Below are 14513 nucleotides of genomic sequence, written 5' to 3'. Positions count from 1 at the left end.
TTTTTTTATTCTTATGTTAATCCCCATACATTACATCATTAGTTTTAGATGAAGTGTTCCATGATTCATTGTTTGTGCATAACACCCAGTGCTCCATGCAGAATGTGCCCTCCTCAATACCCACCACCAGGCTAACCCATCCTCCCACCACCCTCCCCTCTAGAACCCTCAGTTTGTTTTTCAGAGTCCATCGTCTCTCATGGTTCGTCTACCCCTCCGATTTCCCCCGCTTCATTCTTCCCCTCCCGCTACCTAATTAAATCTTAAGCATTCTTCAGATGTCAGCTAAATATCTTGTCCCCAGAAACACTTCCTATCCTCACCAGTTAGATCAAATCCCTCTATTATGCTCTCTTCAGAACTATGAACTTTTCTTGACACCACATATCCCAGGGGTGTTTGATTAATTATGACTCCTTCTCTCTCCCAACAATGGAGTCTAAGCAACATGAGGTCAGGGACAAAATCAATTGTTTTCATCATTGTTTCCCTAGAACTAAGTACAGTGTCTGACACATGTTAGGCATTTTGTAATTAATAAGGTCAATCTTTCCTGTGAAAATATGAATTCCTTGAGGACAAGAACTACAATGTCTGACATAAGTGTCCAAATACCAATTATTGATGTACCTTCCATTTGGGCTAGTAAAGGAATTCTTTATGATAACCACTGATGAAGGTTATAAACATATTTATTATTCAAAATCACAAACACATTTTGACCACCTTCTTATACTGCATAATTTTAAAAAGTTATTTTCAGATTCCTTTTGATTAATCAGACTCCAACAAGCCAGGCAGGCAGTCAATGATATTTCATCAACAGTCTATGATATTCTTCTTTGACAGAGAACATTTCAGATAATCTGAAATTATCAACTTCAGCAAAACAATTAAATTTTCCATTAACAAATTACTTTATTTGAAATGCTTATTAATAAACTCTTAAGATACTTAAGTAAAACCCCCAAATCAAATATCAACCTTATCCCAATTAACTCCCACCAATATACCTTTGATTTTCTGGAGGCAAGCTAGAAGTATAGATTCAAATTCAAATCCCAATCCCAATACCAATATTCACGATCCTCCCAAGGACCCCTGTATTTGATGAGCCTTGGTCTGCTCTTATTTTTCAGGGTTTTCCATGGTGCTCAGATGCTGACTAGTGTTGATGGTTGTTTGTGACTGAAGATGACCCACAGTTCCCACTTGGTGGCAATGGCTTCCCCCAGGGCATAGCAAGTCTCTTCTTCTGGTAGTATTAGTTCTCACCTGAACTTCAGAAAGATCCAAAAACAAACAAACAAAAATGTTTCAGTAAACCAAAGGACCTTAATATCCATATGATACATAAAGTCAGGGAATATATTTCTATTGTATACAGATGGTATATCTAGTAGGCCCTGAATAAATACTCGTGGGGTTAATAAATAAACTGTAGTGGAAAGAGACTCATTCCTCTCCAGTCATATTTTGTTATGCCCCTGGTAGGAGGGAGCTAGAGTGACTTCATTTAATCTAAGCAGGAGAGGTAGTCAATTTAGGCCCAAGAAAGGTTTATTGCCTGTAGATACTCTATTCTGGGGAAAAAAAAAAAAAACCCACACAAAACAAAATAAAAATTCAAAAACTAAATATCTAACCTTCTGCCTACTAAGAAATAGCCAGGGATTCAAACACGCTTTCAGAAAGCAGCTATAACATCATCACTCCCACTCCTTGTCAGTTCAAACCTGCTCTATTGGACTAGTTATTTCCTAACCCTTAGATGAAAGAGAATGTAGAAGTATGCCTTTTCTCGTTACTCCTAGATAACAAAATGTGCTCTGGACAACTTTGAAGAACTAAACACATGTTGGGGTTCAGTAGTCATTGTAGCTGATCCATCAAAGCTTCTGCTGATATCTAGCAACCTGTCATAATTTCATTAGAGGAAATTTTCCTGTAGGTTCTTTGTGTCAGCAGGAGCCAGGCCTCCAGATCATGAATACATTCTTGAAGAGGATATCTAGTAGGCATTCAGGAAAGTGAAACTTGGAATATTTCCTTCTATACAGGAAATCTGTGGACTTTATTGGTTAATGTCTGCATGGCATGAGGGCAGTTAAATTATTCATAACCTGGGTTAAGCTTTGATTTGATCAGCAAGAAGTATGTATAGAGGGTATCTTTCAAATTGAAAATAACCCTCTTTCCTAGGTCCTTACCAGGGCTGAATTAGACCCAATGGGAAAGCACTAGAAGAAGGCTTTTACATTCCCTAATTTTATAATTCATTGTCAATCAAGATTAAGCACTATCAATACAGATGCTCTGTTTCATAGGCCCCAACAAGCTGATAAGACATGTGTAGATGTGCTGCCAGCCATCTCCCAAAGATAGAGAACCATCTCCCTTATAGAAGAAGGCTGGCAGCCTAGGGCTATTCCATGCTATAAGCCACAAAAGCCATGATTTCACCCTCCCACATTTATCTTTGCTCCTTGCTAGATCAGGGAGATGGATAGGTAAAAGTTTCAGAAGGAAGAGTCAGAGTTGCAAACAGCAGAAAGAAGCTATTCTTTCATCAGATATTCGAGTTTTTTCGGGTTTTTTTCCCCCAAGGCACAAGATATTAACCACAGGGGTTGGGGTATCATATAGGGCAAGAGTTTTACTCTGGAGGGTTGACAGCCATCTTGTGACATTTGAAGCTGAAGAAGGAAGCCAAAACCAGGAGAAATACGTCAAACAATATGGAGGATATTTAGTCCATGATGAAAATGTTTCTGCCTCAGACCACATTGTGCCCATTGTGCCCAGGTTTTTTCAATTATGTGAGTCAATAATGTTCTCTTTTACTTACTTTAGTTTGCTGTTTTTTCAGTTCCATGCATAACTGACCCAAGATCTACCAAGTATGGTATGTGGGGCTTAGGTGTCTTACTCCAACTCCAAAAACACAAATCCACTCACTGAGGAAAGATAAACAGTGGCATCTGGTCCAAAAACTCAAGGAAGACCACTAGAGGAAGAGGGTGACAGGTAGAAGTTCTCTGCTCTTCTTATTCCTTCGCTTTCTCACACTTGATGATAAGGAGGTCTTTTGATGTTTCACTGTGATTATTTTGAAAGACTTAGGCCTACTCCTACCAAAGACATGAGGACATAGTTGCTGTCAACTACACCTGAGCCTACCCAGGATTTTCCACATGACCTTAACTTTAAAGCTCCCTGCAAGGATGAAGCCAAGGCCCCAAGATCCTGGTGAAGAAGACGCAGATAATTGGAAAAGATGTAGAAGAAACTAGGGTATGGGGGTTGGGAAGCAGCAAAGAAAAAGAGAATATGTCAGAGAAAGAGACGGTTTCTGAATGTCCATTTTACCGAGGCACACCCTGTGTCCACTAAGAAGTAACAATGTGAAAAGAAAAGAGTGTTTTGTATCATCTACATTCTCTGTGTGCTTTCTTTTTATGAAAAATAATATTGTGTTCCCTCTGCTAACAGACTGTTCCTGCAAAGCCTTTTAAATTGTGCAAGTCATAGCAAAGCAGTTAGAAAATGAACAGTCCTAGAACACGTTTAAATGTTTCTTCTCTACTCTTTCAGCATTGAGTCCCATTTCTGGCTCCCTTTGGGGGTGTCTTTGCCTCTTTTATAATAAATCAATGATTACATCTAAAGGCTATATATATCATTTTCTCCAGTGAGGCTTTAAAATGGAAAAAAAATACCTGTTGCATATATATATGCATTACTTTCTACAGTTGTCCATCATAAAATTTGTGCCAGAACCTATACTTTGTATAATACACGAAGGACCCATTTCTCTATGTTTGGGGCAAATTTCTTCTTGCTTATCTGTTTTGATACTTCTTTTCCACCCCTCCCTGCCCCTCAGAATTGTTTTGCAATGGAATTTTACATAGAAATTGTACCAAGAAGTCAATATTTCACTGTTGGCTTTAAATGCTATAATTATTTATGATTAAAATAACTATGTATAAATACAGTGCACACTAATAGCTCAACATTTTACACACAGATTCTAAAGCAGCTTCTTCTTAAGGAGCAGTGGAAATTTAAATTACTTCCAAATACAGATACCACCGATTCATAAAAACATGGAGTGGAAAGAAAGGAAATGGGGATATATTATCTGCCCTGTGTCTGGAGGGCAGTTGTTTTCTCCCGACTTGCCAAGGAGAGAAGTGAACTGAAAAAAAGCTGCTTACCCAAAGCTGCCATGGGTATGTAGATGCTTTTGGAATTTTTCCAGAGATTTTAACCAAATATTCAACTCATAACAAGTATTCCCTGTGGCACTGTTGAAGCACGCTGCAGTTACACATTATAAATGGGAGCCAAATCACACACTTATGTAAAATGACTGGTATAACAGAAAAACAAGTTATGTATTTAATAAGCAATCTCAAGCTTGTAATGTAGTGAAACCCACTTGTAATTTCTTTCATAGTTGTTTTTTTTCCCCTTTGCACATACTGTTCATTTTTAAAGTCTTCTACAAGGCTTTTATAAAAATCAACTTAGTCAATATGCCATCACTCCAATTTTCTTTGCCCATTGCTTTGAAAAACGGTACTTCCATTCACAAATATTAGTCATATCAAAATGCACGAAATGTGGTTGTACAGCATTCCTTAAAGCATGGTTTTTACTTATAAAATATGCACTTTAAAGAAAGAAACCCTCCATACGTGCTTATACTCCCTAGCGGCATGCTTTCTATCTTTCCAACCTGTAGGATACTTTTACACACAAAGGCCCTTTACCTGCATTTCGTCTACCAAATGAAGGCTGTTACAGTTCATCACACTGACATTTACTACCCCATGATTCTGAGTGCCTTCACGAAGGAGCCTAATAGGTATTTTTGCCAATTAAACATAAGGTTATTGTTAAAAATTAAAATACTGGATGTGGCAGTCTATTCTGAAATGGCTACCCGGAAATTCTGCCAGCATAGTTAAGCTGTCCACTCAGAGGTGAACCTATTCATTGTGGCTTTCAGCAGACCCTTCACTAGTTGGGTTCCCTCTCTCCTGAATTACTCATTAATTCCTATGACATTTCACTTTTCCTTAATTAGATAATTATCTAACTCCATTTGAGCTCTTTGTAAATGTGTTTTCATGCATCCAAATCCTCAGAATGCATTGTTTTCCATCAGAGAGGGGAAAAAAATTATATTGATAATTAATTTTCCCATGGGACAACATCATAAGAAATTTTTCTCTCATCAACACTGATTGAGAAGAAAACAAGACGGTATTTTGCCAGTGAGTGCACATTGGCTTAGATTTACAGTGTATTTTAGATTTATTTTTAATCTTGGCTTTCTATTTGAGCCAAAAAAGATCATCTTCTTCCCGAGGATTTTTCTCCTTTTTTGCTGATTAGCTATAGAATGAGGAGAAGCACCTGATGGGCCACATTAAGAAGGATGCTAAGCGGTTTACAAGTCTCAGTAATTAATGACTATTTTTATCACAAAGAATATAGACTGGCTTCTTCCATCTATCTGAGACTCAATGTAAGCCCCTATAAGCCTCAATGCAGCATAATTGGTGCGATAGAGCTGAAAATGAGATGGAGGATATAATGCGGCTTTGGTAATCCTGCCTTTAGCTAAAAGGGAACAGTAGAAGCCCCTGGCAGCCTCCACTGTGGTTGCCACTAAGATTTAAAGCCAACCAGCTGTCTAGTGTTCCTTGTGAAACCCACATCACTGTTTATATCCCTAAATAGAGTTCAAATGTTCTAAATAATTATATTTATGAGAATGATTTACTGTGGTAGACAATTTGTCTCCCAGCCTTTTGGCTCTAATTTGGTGTTTTCTTCGATTAGGAACAATCATGGACTGTGTACTTGTGTCAGTTTTTATTCTGACCACTCTGTGCTTATAATGTGCTCTCAAACCTCTTCAGATGAACAAATGGGCTTTGCTTTCTCAGTGTTGTTATTAAAAAAAACCTACTCTCTTGTAAATCGTAGTGTGCTAATAATGGGTCTGGGGACTCAACCAGGAAAATGAAAAAGTCTATGCATTCATGAAGGCATGCTAAGTGAGAGCACGGGAAGTGCTGGGTAATGTGTTGGTTTTAGGATTGTGACCATCCCTTCCACAGCCTGGGGAGTCCTGAAATGTGCAAACCAGCCATAATCACGAATAAACGCCTGGTTGGTTTCTACTGTATGACTGGAAAGAATGCTCAACGCAAAAAGGCAAACAAAGGGAGGGGATGGGGATACCTTCTCGGAGGTTCCGAGAGGAGTCTCGGGTATTTTCAGCTACTTCTTTGAATAATGTGTAAGAATTTCACTCATGTTCTTCTTCACAATGCTGGCACTACCAATGGTAAAAATAAAGACTGGTTTCTTCCAAAGAGGGCTATTGTTGGAGACCAATTAGCAGCATCTCCCATGAGTATCATATAGCAGTTGCAAGCCACCGCCCTGTGGATATCAAAAGTTAGAAAGTCTTCCTAAAAGCATCTCTTATCTATTCAGAAATCAAAAGATAGATTGAAGAAGCCAAATGGAAGGAGATTAATCGGGAGTGTGGTTACATTTAACATGATAGTCCAGATAACTCCAATGGGATAGAGATATACATTTTAGTTCAAATTATTATTGATCTACTATGAATTACTGTCATTACAAATAATAATTACAGGAATTATTATAGATGATGAAATCCTATGTTAGGATGGAAGTCCAAAAGGCTACCTATTTCATTATCCCATTACATATAACATGATGGTTCCAATGTGAGCTAGAGTCTTCTGACAGATGTTTTCTCCTACCCAGTTCACAGCTAATGGAGTCCTAATTCGGGAAACAAGTTCAGGAGGAGTCATGGAGGAAGGTCCAAGAATGGCTCCAACTGCTGAATGAAAAATGAAATGAAACAAAAGTAAAATTTGAATTCACTCGGCAAACAAAACACTCATATAACCAAACAGATTGGATATTATCTGTTATTTTGCTCTGACTATTCCCACAAGGTTAAAGACTTTGATAATCTGAATTACACAGTTTCCTGTGATATAGAGACAAGTGCATAAAATTTCATTCCCTTTAAAACATAAAGCCTAATAGTATTAAGATTCAAAGTTAAAAAAAAAAAAAAAAAGCTTCAAAGTTCCAGCAGCTAGGGAATATTACAGAAGTGATGGAGCACAATGGTCAAGATTACTGGACTCTAGAGCTAGATTGCCTGGGAGAGATTCTTATCTCTGCAAATTGTCAGTTGTTTTGTAAACTTGGGCAAGTTCTTTACTTAATTCGTAAAATGTAAACAATAGTACAAATTGCCTTAATAGATTCTCAAGATGATTAAGTTAGTGCACAGAAATACAATATTATTTAGTAAAAGAGTAAAGAGAAGCCTGAACATGTACGTCACTTTCCCAAGATCACACACTTAGGAAGTGGCGGGGCTGAAACTAGCTTGTGACTCAGACATGCACTCCATGGGAATTCCACACACCGGCTTCGTGAAAGTGCGGATGAATCCGATGAGATCGATTCCGGTGATGGCAATACAGGTAAATGTAGGCACAAATAGGAAAGGAAAGGAAGATACAAGACAGGTTCTGAACAAGTAAGATGAAAGATGAACATAGAAAGGATTAGAAGATCAAAGGAAGGTAACTAAATGTTCCACAGTGGTGTCTGCCCTTGTCTTGATTAGAACTATTATATATTAGATCAGACACTTTGACTAAATCAACGTGAACAACTGCTTCAGGTGAATAATGTACAACTTATACCTGCATTTAGTTCTTTCCTGCCCTGCACATCAATGACACTTTTCATGCAGGGTCCCAAAGAACTGCTAATCCCTCAGTCTCCTCCAACTCGAGTACAGTCCTGCAACTGGCTAGTTGGTCTACTTGAAACACACCAGCATTCCTTTTAAGTAGATTTTCTTTTTTTTTTAAAGATTTTATTTATTTATTTGACAGAGAGAGAGATAGCAAGAGCAGGAACACAAGCAGGGGGAGTGGGAGAGGGAGAAGCAGGCTTCCCGCTGAGCAGGGAGCCCGATGCGGGGCTCGATCCCAGGACCCTGGGATCATGACCTGAGCCGAAGGCAGACGCTTAACGACTGAGCCACCCAGGCGCTCGTAGATTTTCAATAGTATAAAAAGTAAATACCATGTTTGCCTTCTTTGTAATTGTTCAGTTTCATGAACTATACATACTATCAAAAAGTTACTGGCTATTCTACATAAGAATGCTGATAATGTGGAACATTATGTCATATATTTGATTTATTAGTCCTTCCAAAGAATTTCCACCAAACATTGTCTATGCCAGAAATGTCTTCTTTATTGTTTTATATTATCAAATGTCACATGGAATGTTTTGAAACTATTATTATTATTATTGTTTTGCATTTTGGCACTCCTGCACCTGATTTAAAATGATTTCCTCACCAGATAACCTTAGCTACATCTGACTCAGAACAATTCTCCCCATTTTGTACAGGATTATCTTAGTATTACATGGTTCTGTTGCTACAATATTATTGCATTAAAATAATAATGCACCCCAGATAGGATTCCAGATTATACATTTTTAAGGCAAGAAAATAAATCACTTTCCCAACCATCCTAGGATTGAATATTGTCATGAATTTATTGTTATTTGTGTTTAGAATACCTATACACCAAGCTTTACTTACTCTTTTGCTTACTTCCTTTTCAGTCTCAGTTTTATAGAGACTTTTGTTACATATTCTGGTTACTGCAGAATTAGAATTGATGGGTAGCTGTTAATAAAGGCAAATATCTACTCAGTGATAGAGAAAAAAAAATTACAGTGGCCTCTGATTGGTGTAGATACACAGATGCCTTAAAAGAACAAGACTTTACTGCTATTAGAAACATTTAGGAACACTACATCAAAAACTAATGATGTAATGTATGGTGATTAACATAATAAAATAAAATTTAAAAAAAAGTAACATTTAGAAGAAGCAACAGATCTATCACTAATACTGTAGAGTAGGGTGCCTGGGTGGCTCAGATGGTTAAGCGTCTGCCTTCGGCTCAGGTCATGATCCCAGGGTCCTGGGATCGAGTCCTGCATCGAGCTCCCTGCTCAGCGGGGAGCCTGCCTCTCTCTCTCTGTCTCTTATGAATAAATAAATAAAATCTTTAAAAAAAAAATACTGTAGAGAGGATTCCTAAGTCAAATGAAAGGTTAGAGAAGGGTCCATTAAGATTCCAAAATTCTATATGAACTCATAATAGATCAAAGAAAAAATTTCAAAAAAAAGAAGTAATATTTTTTAGTATATTTTCTATTTGAAATTTGGAAATCAAGTTATTGGGTTATCATTGTGTAAAGGCAATAGTCTTGGACTGTGGAGACCAAAGGACTTGACTTTGAATGCCAGATTTGATGTTTATTACTTACGTGGAATTGGTAAATTTACCTTACGCTTTGGAAGTACTTTTTTTTAATTGGTAAAACAAGATTAATAATACCTATTACATAGGCCATAATGTAAGAATTCAGTAAAATAACCTTTTTAATGCTAATATAATTCTTAGCAAAGAATGAGTGCACAATACATAGCTGCTATTACAACACATATAAATCAGTAAAAATAAAACTTTTAAACAGCCATACTGCTCAGAATGTTTCAAAAAGTTGTAAAATGCAGGATGCCTGGCTGGCTCAGTTGGTGGAATGTGGGACTCCTAATCTCAGGGTCTTGAGTTTGAGCTCCAAATTGGAAATAGAGCTTATTTAAAAGAAGAAAGAAAGAAGAAAGAAAGAAAGAAAGAAAGAAAAGAAAGAAAGAAAGAAAGAAAGAAAGAAAGAAAGAAAAAGAAAGAAAGAGAAGAAAGAAAGAAAGAAAGAAAGAAAGAAAGAAAGAAAGAAGGAAAGAAAGAAAGAAAGAAAGAAGGAAGGAAGGGAGGAAGGAAGGAAGGAAGGGAAGGAAGGAAAGGAAGGAAAGGAAAGGAAGGAAGGAAAGGAAAGGAAGGAAGGAAGGAAGGAAGTTGTAAAATGCAATTGGGCTATGGCTGTATATAGAAAGGATTCATTTATAAAATAATTAAGTCATTTTTAATCAGATCAATATATTCACTCCTATGTTTCAATTATGACTTCTTGATCCGTTAATATTTCTTTGTTTGTTTATGTCATCTAAATCTTTATCTTGACAGACTCTGAAATCACTTTAAATGAATCGAGCAATGTGTTTTTTCTTGTTTGGCAGATTTACCTTTTTGAAAAGCTATAAATTCAGAGACCATTAGCATTGATGGATCTGAAGGAAGTTGCCGGGGGGCAGTGGAAGGGGAGTAGAAGTACTCACTGAAAAGAACCTGTTTAGTACTGAATACAGAAATAAATGTTGGCATATACAAAATAAAAGCTCTAAATAAATGCAAGGAGAAAACCAGCCCTGAGATTCTAAACACTAAATAGAAAATTAAGAAACCAAGGAACCCAACAAAAATAACAAAATAGGATTTATGGGATAATTAGTTCAAACTGGGGATTATGCCCTTTTGAAATATTCATTTTAAATTCATTCATTTTTATAATTGGATTATAGAATCTTAGCATGGAAGAATGAAGGTAGCATAAAGTTATCTGGTCAACACCTCTACCTATATCAGGATTGAAGCATTTCTAGAGAATAATGAAGACAGGTAACACAGATAGTGGACTACATAAAACATTTGCCTTGATCCTAAGCCATTTCAGAAATTATTTATTGGAGAAGAGCTACTTATTCATAATTTATAAATTACCAGCAGACATCAGTTATTTTTTATTTACTAAGGTAGTGGGCAATAAAAGCTTATTATATTTATAATATTTCATTGATTTAATTGATCAGTGTTGAAAAAGAAAGAGAAAATTAGTATCTCCAAACAACAGATGTGTTGAGAAAACTGCACTCAGCCAGAATACAAAACTCAGATTCATACCTTCTTAATTTGTATGTATGTATGTAAGTATATATTACTTATGTGTTTATTTTTATTTCAGCATAGTTGACACACAGTGTTACATTAGTTTCAAGCATATACCATAGTGATTCAACAAGTCAATGCATTATGCTATGGTCACCATAAGTATGACTACCACCTGTCCCAAAACATCGCTATTATCATATCATTGGCTATATTCCCTATGTTGTGGCTTTTATTCCTGTGACTTATTCATTCCATAATTGGAAGCCTGTATCTCCCACTCCCCTTCATCCATTTTGCACACCCCACCCTCTGGCAACCATTTGTTTGTTCTCTGTATTTATAGGTCTGATTCTGCTTTTTGTTTGTTTGTTCATTTGTGGCCTTCTGTTTTTGTTTATGTTTTTTTTGGATTCCACTTATGAGTGAAATCATGTTATTTGCCTTTCTCAGTCTGACTTATTTCATTCAGTATAATACCCTCTATGTCCATCTCTGTTGTCTGATGTCCTTTTTATAATCTCTAAAATTTGTTTCTATCAGAGCTTAAGTCACAAAACATTAATAAAGCAGAAAAAGTTTTCTCTCTTTGATTCCCATGTTACTAAGTTGCTTCACTACTCCATTGACAATACTCATTGTCCAACATACCTCTGTGGTTCTTCTACTCTGTTCTCTGCCCTATGGTAGCTGAAGCTTGTAGATTTGAAAGCCAAAATAAAAATACCAATGGTTTCAGCCTTTCCCTATCCCCTTCTCTCTAAAGATGTTTCTTGCTGTACCTACAAGTTTCTTCCTTTTTCTCAATGAGGAGCATTCTGCAATTCCAAACAAATCTTTGTATTATTGTGATGCAATATTATGGGAAAACTGGAATAAACTGCACTAGAGGCTAGAAGATTGGGGAAGGCATTTTTTTAGGAGATTCAGATGTTGGGGTTTGATACTGGTTTTGCTAAAGGTAGATAGGAGAGTCATATCACTATGAACCTACTATGTTCTTGTGGAGTTTGAGACATGCAATCAACTTAATTTATTTTGACATTTCTTTTTTGTGGCCGTTTTTTTTTTTCTTTGACCAACACAAGACTAAAGACTGGATGCTTAAATTGTGGCTAAATTACCTACACAACTACGTTTACTCCCAGTTTATTGAGTTCTTACAATCACAAATGAAGAGAACTGTAAACAATGTGGAATATGAAGCACATTGGTACTGTTTTCAGTAAAACCTGCCCAGTGTAGAATCCACCCCACTTATGTGGCAGTGATAGTCATCTGTGAGGTAATGCTATTACAATGGTGCTTGGAAATTAAGTGTATAGGACAGGTTGGATCACATGAGGACAATTAGATCTACCTTGGGGGTTAGATTTTGAATCAGGTTTAGTAGACACTTATGTTGCAGACAAACTGAAAGGTCATGAGGAAAGGAACTCTAATGAATTAAATATAAGAAGGCTAAATTACATCTGCAAGTTCAACTGAGCTCCAGAGCACTGCATACCATTTGCTTTGCCTACTGACACTCATTATATGAGTGCCCATAATAAATGAGCTTGCATACCCACAAAGTTCTGCCTGGCCTACTGGTTGGCATACCTGCCTGGAAGAAAAATCCAAGAACTGGGAAATGGAGAAATCTCTCTTCTGAGATTTAAAATGGCCTAGGATGAAAGTAATTGTTGCAGCCTGACCTTTCTATCCCCTAAGAGGGTAGTGAGAACAGACACATATAATAAACATTATATTCCAAGCTCGTCACATATATCATCTTCTTTAATGCCCACGATGACGAAATGCAACATGAACTATGTTTATGTTTATGAATGAAGAAACTATGATGTTCAGAATTAACATTTCCCAAGTCACACACAACTAGTTTTTTTTTTAATTTTATTTATTTATTTTACAGAGAGAGAGAGAATTAGCGAGAGCAGAAACACAAGCAGGGGGAGTGGGAGAGGGAGAAGCAGGCTTCCCAATGAGCAGGGAGCCCGATGTGGGGCTCGATCCCAGGACCCTGGGACCATGACCTGAGCCGAAGGCAGACACTTAATGACTGAGGCCCCAGGCGCCCCCACAACTAGTTTGTATTAAGGCCAGGGTTTGAACAAAGTATAACAGGGTGGTTTATTTATTTATTTATTTTCATATTACAGTATACCCTTTCATACTTCTTCCCTTGCTTTCATTGCTTTTCCATCTATAATAATATGCCTCTCTAGACTTTCTACTCTTTGTTTTGCTATCACAACTATTGTAAAAACAAGGGCAGTATTATCATTACTGAAATACTATACCTCATAATAACTTGCTGGAAAAAAGTCTAACGCCTTGGTTTATATAAAACAAATTATCCTAACAATCGTATTTTGTCCTAAATTCAAATAGCCAGATAACTTAAAAACTAATTTTTTCCCCAAGATTGCAATGTCATTAATGAAGATCCTAAATTGATGCAAGTTTTCTAAGTGGTTTTGAAGCCATTAAGGAAATATTAAAATAGCTTTAATATGGTATTGGTGTTGTGTATATTTTTATTGCATTATAATACCTGGAACAATTTTCAATTTATTTATGGTACATATTGTTATTCTCAGCCAATTCCCTGATTGTGACTTATAAATGAAAGTTTAATAGAATTGTCTTTATTCAGAGCTACTGGGTCACTGAGCTTCTCCACTGCTTTTCTGTACTAAAATATTTACTTTTAAAGTCCTAGAAATTATAGTACGCAGTGAGAAGAGAAATATTCTTTCTACCAGGGTTGCGAAGTTTCCAAATATAAATTGAAATAGAATCTGCATAAATATTTAAATGCTCCTTGGCCTATTATTATCCTTGTGTTCATAGTATGAGATTCATCTGTGAAAGGAATCAAAGGCTGAATTTAAATTCTCTACCAAGATAATTACGCATTGCATCTAATTTTGAGGGTAAGTTATTAAAGAAACTGGGGTCATCTACTTGTAGAGGACAGACGTTAGCTAAAATCAAGGTATGACCCTTCCTGTCACATCTTAAGATTAATATCTTTCCCTCACGGTCTTTGTGTTTACTTTCTTGCTGCATTGACCAAAGAGTTTCCAGAGTGTCCATTGAGAACTGATGTCTATTTGCATACAGATTCTTACTGTGAAAAGTCATGTGGTCGTGATTCTGAAATAATCCTGGTGGGTGAATGTGGATACGACCAGTATTCTCTGGTGATGATTTTAAGGGATTCTGAATGGGTCAGACGGAACTCAGGCTTTTAAAGAATTTCAAAACTGTATCTACTCCTGGATGCTAGCTGCCAGCTCCAATTTCTTTACTTTAAAGGACTAATCTCCTTTTAAGGAAGGGCATTAACTCACCAGAAAGGAAATGGTGTGCTTGTAATGACAAATGAACATGACTCTTCTCTTCTATCTGATAGAAGGGCACTTGTTCTGTCTAAATTGTATATTCTTTTGTAAACAGACTCTCCAGCCCTCTGGCTACAGTGCAGATGGTGCCAGACCCGTATTCAGAAATGTATGCACTTGATTTATATTAAAGTTTTGATATTTAACC

General features: G+C 36.7%; 1 long non-coding RNA gene across 12 annotated transcripts in view; it reads right to left on the bottom strand.

Moving 5' to 3' along the window:
- The window catches only part of LOC145716202 (uncharacterized), a 559773-nt gene that overhangs the window by 497934 nt on the left and 47326 nt on the right, over positions 1-14513 (bottom strand). For 5 of the 12 annotated variants that reach the window (XR_014138714.1, XR_014138718.1, XR_014138715.1 and 2 more), the window contains exon 4: positions 6816-6898. This is a non-coding gene — a long non-coding RNA (uncharacterized LOC145716202). Of the gene's footprint in view, positions 1-674; positions 1281-6261; positions 6899-14513 lie in introns of those variants that run through there. The other 7 variants (XR_014138707.1, XR_014138709.1, XR_014138705.1 and 4 more) reach the window with 5 other exon arrangements.

This window comes from Leptonychotes weddellii, chromosome 1, assembly GCF_054177405.1.
Source record: "Leptonychotes weddellii isolate Sample4059 chromosome 1, ASM5417740v2, whole genome shotgun sequence".
NCBI lineage: Eukaryota > Metazoa > Chordata > Mammalia > Carnivora > Phocidae > Leptonychotes > Leptonychotes weddellii.
The sequence above is the reverse complement of the archived record's forward strand: the minus strand, read 5'-3'. Positions and strand labels throughout refer to the sequence as shown.